The sequence below is a fragment of the Nannospalax galili genome, unplaced genomic scaffold (genome assembly GCF_000622305.1).
Source record: "Nannospalax galili isolate Female #2095 unplaced genomic scaffold, S.galili_v1.0 scaffold906, whole genome shotgun sequence".
NCBI lineage: Eukaryota > Metazoa > Chordata > Mammalia > Rodentia > Spalacidae > Nannospalax > Nannospalax galili.
Genome location: NW_008354693.1, coordinates 435367 through 441366, shown reverse-complemented (window position 1 = coordinate 441366; position 6000 = coordinate 435367).

Below are 6000 nucleotides of genomic sequence, written 5' to 3'. Positions count from 1 at the left end.
CCTAGCCAACTTTAAGTAATTTGACCTTAATCACAAATGGTCTTCTGGATTTGTGTATTACTAAAGGATATACTTTGGGAAAGGCTAGGAAGAGAAGTCTTGATCCTTCTGAGTAAAGGCTTTCTAGTGTGCATACCCTCAGGTCACTCATATACCTCAGCAACACTTGTCATCTCTGTAAATAAGCTCAGTAAATCATTGGTTCCCCAAGGAAACTTTAGTCAAACATTGGTTTGACACTAGAACATTAGAAGGGGATAACATTGATTAGTGTCCCCAGGAAAAGAATTCTCACAACAGATAGAACATTTATTTGTTAATGTTATAATTTCTCATAATTATTCATAAGAAAATGAGAATAAAAGGATATGTCTATATTTTTCAAAGTAGACAGAAAAAATGAGAAAGCCTAATCAAGTGATGAAGGTCTGTGTAGATTTGTGACGATATATAAAAGATGAGACAAAAATAATATACACATAAAATTTCTAAGGTCACAGTTTAGTCAACTAGTTTAAAGAACAAAATATATGTCTAGTCAAGGTTTAACTGAGAAGATTTGGTTTTTGCCCAAGCGTTATCTACATAGCACACTTGAATTAAAAATAGCAGACTGGTAGAACTAACCCTCAGGAAGTTTAACAGCCATACTTTGAGGCCTGTACTGGTCTGGTCAGAGGGACTTAAAGGACAGTTTTCGTTCCTTGCCCTCCAAGGCCGACTAATTTCCAGGGGACTATGGAACGTCTCCCCAAATGTCCTGTAACTGTGGTAAGTCAGCAATCCTCTTGTTCACAGAGGCCATAGAGTCCCTACCAGATGGACTTGAACCAGTGTCCAGTCTACAAAGCAGAGCTTCAACAAAGAGGAAATATTTCCTCCGTGCTTCCAAGTGAAGCCAGCCATGGTCCAGCAGGACCTTTGGCTCATCTTTACATAGATGTAACTGATAAAAGAAAAAGACCAGGTGACCCCTGAGTAACAGATCTTCAAATGACCTTAAGAGTGAAAATAAATTAGTTTATTTGGGCCAACTCTATGGTCTTAATCACCCAAAAGGGAAGTGTAACCAAAGATTAAAGTGATCCATTTAAAGTGATTAAAGTACATTTCTTTTGTTATTGTTGTTGTTGGTTTGTTTGTTTTTTAAAATTTATTTAATAACCACACAACTCACAGAAGCATTTCATTACAACAGGACTGACGTCATCAATAACAGTTTCTAGAACAAAGATCCATCTCTTTCAAAATTGGATTGATCCATGTATTTGTTTAAGAGCTCAAGGGATTACAGTTCCCAGACTTTAGGCTTAAGTCCATATAAAATGTTATTTAGACAATTATTTCTCATTGATCATTTTATTTCTAATCAGAAAGTACTGTTCAGGTGTAAGGCTTCAAATCTTGGTCTGCAATACTGTAGTGCCCACCTGTAGCTAAGGGAGACAACCCACTATTGTTTTAAAATGATGGCTAAATTTGGTATGTCCCCCTATCTAGAAGCCTTTGCTAGGGAACTGATACCGATTCCAGCCACTCCAACAGCTATCAAAATACCTGAAAACAAATCCTGAGTCCATCACTCTCAAGTCCACCCTCGGCAGACAAAAGAAAAGTGATGAGGAACCCAATAGAGGGATGCTTTTGGAAGCTCTCATCAAGATATTCCAATGGACTCGGATATGCACATTTGAAATTTTTCCTGTTCTGACCTTTTTCTGGTTCCAACTAGAACTTGCAACGCTAACTATTCTTGCCTTCACTTCTCCTTCACATCTCCTACGTACCAGTCAAGGACTTGATTTTCTCCCTACAGTTAAGAGTTATGTAATTTGGGAGTCTTCGAGAGACCTACCGAAGGGGTACCCCAATTGCCTCTTCTGCATCCCTGTTAAGTATGGAAGAAGCCAGAGCAGTCTGTGTCCTGATTCCCTATCAGAAATTTGGATAACCTCTTCAGAGGATAATGTTATAAGAACAGGAGGTAGGAATTGGCTAGGCAATTAGGGTTAAAAGACCTCAAAGAAAAGTACCAGTTTCTTGGCTAAAAGTCAAAATGTCCTTGGGCCTCTTAGCATCATCCTCTGTTCCAAAGGTGAAAAATTTCAAAAGTATTTGGGAGCTCTTGTCTAATCCCTAAAAGATTTTAGTTACCTCTTCAGAGGGGGGATTGTTAGAGTAGCAAAAAGCTCCGTAAAAAAAAGAAAGAGTACATGAAGTTGTCAGGAAAAAGTGGTGGGGAGATATGGGAGGAATTGGAGGGAAGGGAGTGGGTGTGGATTGGATTAAAACACTTTATTTGCATGTATGAAATTCTCAATAAAATTTTTTAATTTAAAAAAAAAGAAATATGGGACTGGAGAGATGGCTCAGAGGTTAAGAACACTGGCTGTTCTTGCAGAAGACTCAGGTTCGAATCCCACCACCCACATGGCAGCTAACAACTGTTCAAAATTCCAGTTCGAGGGGATCCAATGGCCTCTTCTGTCCTCCACAGGCATTGCATGACGTGGATGCACTTACCTACATGAGGTAATACACACATACACGTAAAATAAAAATAATAAAATATTTTTTAAAAAGAAATGAAAAATTAAATATGACAAAGCCATGTAACTCAATAAATTGGGGGATGAAGTGAACAGATCATTCTCAAAAGAATATAAATGATCAATAAATACTTTTTAGAATATTCAACACCCTTAACCATTATGGAAATTGAAATTAGAACTGTTTTGAGATCCCATATCACCTCAGTCAGAATGTCCACCATCAAACAACAGCAAATTCTGGCAAGGATTTTGGGCAGGATCAGCATTTATATGCTGCTGATTGATATGTAAATGGGTGCAGCCACTGTGAAAATCAGTGTGCAGGATCCTCCAAAATCTGAAATTAAAACTCCCATATGAGCCAGTTACAGCACTTCTGGCCATGTTCTCAAACTATTCTGTAGTCTACCATAGAGACACTTGTACATCCATATTTATTAATGTCCTGTTAACAATAACCAGGAACTGGAATCAGCCTAGGTGTCCATCAGTGGTTATAATATATATATATATATGTGTGTGTGTATATATATATATATGCAATAGAATTTTATGCAGCTGTAAGAGTAATTAAATTGTGGAATTTGTTGGAAAATGAATACAATTGAAAAATGCCCTCTTAGGTGAACTAACCAAGGCCAACAACAAATCCTCATGTCATCTTTGATGTGTGGTTCCTAGCTTCTAATTTTGACAGGTGTATCTTTGTGTGAGTGTGTGTACAAGTCATGAAACCAGAAAGGAACCCACAAGTGGGGAAAGCAACTTTTAAGAAACAGAGTGGGGAGGGCAATAGACCACATCCAGTGTGGAATTAGAAAGGGAAATTCTGTGAGCAAAAGGCAGACTTTCCAGAAAAAAGTGCTGGAAAGATGAGAGAGAAGAAAGAAAAGGAAGCAGGTATGAAAATGCCATAAGGAAACCTGTTACTCTGCATGGTAGAAAGAGGTTCAAGAGATGGTGTCCTAGGAGAGGTTGGAAATGGGTTGAAAGGCACAGACAGATCACTCCAAAGTCCCCACATCTAGAGTCCAGGAAATGAGTGGGAACAGGGTGACTCAGGGTTGGAGGCTTGTGAGGTCATGTGCAAATGACAGTCAGTGACACATAAAGAAGATGCCTATTTTCTCTGCAGGTGGGTGGACTTCACAAAAGGGGTTTTCCAGATCAGTGTCCTCTTTCAAGGCCACCACCCTCTACAACTGTTTTAACAGGTCTTGACCATTTGCTTTGTGATCACTAGAAATATTTCACTTACATTGTGTTCATTTTATAAACAAATGGCTTATGCCAAATGTCTTCTGTTGATGAAATTTCTATAGACACATTATACAAGCCTAGCATAGAATTATATTCAGAATTATACTGTCTGTCTATCTCTCCATCCATTCCATCCATCCATCCACCCATCCATCCAACCATCATTTATTCTATTAGCTAATGTCTCATGTGGAAATCTTGACAGAGGATCCGATTTCCATTACACTATCCAGGATGGCAAACATTTCTGTTGTAAAGGGTTTGGAGAGACAACCCTAGGGGAGAGTTATGAAGGAAATACTCCATAAAATACTGCTTTGTGGTCCCCAAAATGACATGAGTTCATTGTGAAGGAAAGATTACTATAGGACTTAGAATACTGCCAAGTGATTTGTCTATTTAGATTTGAATCATGTAAGTGTTTTGTAATATGAAGCTGACTGGATCTTCCTTGGATAACTGTGAGTCAATATGAAGTTGGGTCTCCTTTCTGACAGTCTTGTTTCTTGATATAGAGACTGGACAAAGCTCTGGGTGCTTATTTATCCACCCTTCTACCAACCGAAGAATAAATACCTCCTGTCAAAGGAGTCTAGTCCTGCATTTTAAAACAAAAATAACTTAATTTGTGCAATATAAATCAATATTGTAACAGAAAAAAATGGATAAAAATGTTATATTCTGTATCAATTCTTTTTCTTTTTTCTTTCTTTTTCTGTAGAATTGTGGTTTGCACACAAAGCACAGTTTTAGCAGAAGTTTTTCTACTAAATTAGTCCCAGCTTACTCAGGCTTGTGTGTGTGTGTGTGTACATATGTGTATGTGTGTATATGCAAATCTACATGTGTGTATCTGTGTGTTCGTAGGCCAATAGAGACAGAGAGAGACAGAGAGGTAAGGGCAGAGAAAGGCTATGAAGTTTCATGACATACTATTCTGATCAAAATCAGGCATCTACCTCAATCACTTTCCACCTAATTTTCTATACAAATGATAAGGGTTGATAATGCACAAATGTATTGCTTTCTTCTATGGCTTCTGCTTGATTATTAGTTCTAGTAATTTAGCTAAAATAATGAGTTATGGAATCATCTCAAAGAATTGGCAGCTGCTTTCATGCTGTTGTCCTCAAGTTGATCCCTGACATTTCCTCTTGCTGAGATTCACTTAATATTGGCAAAGGTCCCTGGAATGCAGTAGATACTGAATTAATCTCAGTTCCCTTCATTTTTCATATTTTCAATAAGAAATAGGCATACATACATTTATTTCTTTAATTCTTCAAGGCTAAAGTTAAAACATTTGTATGGTAGTTTCTGGGGGGTGCATTCTGTAAGAGATTTACACATCTTTCCTCTTAAAGCCTGGAGATTTTGAGTTCAAATTGCATTCATGATCTTTTGTTCATATATTTATCAGGATAGGTAAAGTATTTTACTTAGAAAATGGAACATGTCCTATGAAACAAGCTATAAATGTTTTACTAGAACAAAAATTCTGTCTCATAAATTACAAGTACATACTTTTTCTCTAGTACCATCATAATATTAACCATAACATCAGCTTGTTATGGTAAGAATGGAGGTCTTAAGTTTAATTTTGGTTCTTGCCAATTAATTTGTTTACTCTACTTGTATACATCATATGGGTATTTGTTATGGTAGCTGGTTAGGAAATGGTAGCAGGCCCACTGGATTCACTGGATGACAGCAGGAAAATATTAGGTATGTTTTCTGTAATCAAACCATAACATTTCTGTAAAGAAGAGAAAACTTTGCATGTACAATAAAAATCCACTATCCACAACTCAAATCAAGCCTCTGTTTGAGCTGACGTTGTATGGTTCGAAGTATACCCTATCTGTTCGAGCCAAGGCTGCAGTGAGATCATGTCATGTGACTGAGATGCAGACTACTGGAAAGACCTCAACTAATCATGCATTGCATTTGCAATAAATTTTTGATTAGGGTGCATTCAGAAATGTCTCACTTTGATGAAATTTTTGTGACCAACTCCCTCATTCAGTTACATGATTCATTGTGATGTCATCCTTCACAATTTGAAGGCAGTGCGAGGTGTGGTGGCACATTACTTTAAGCCCAGCTTTTGGGAGGCAAAGGAAGGTGTACCTCTGTGAAATATAGGCAAGCGTGGTCTACAACATAGAGTTCCATGCCAGCTGGGGCT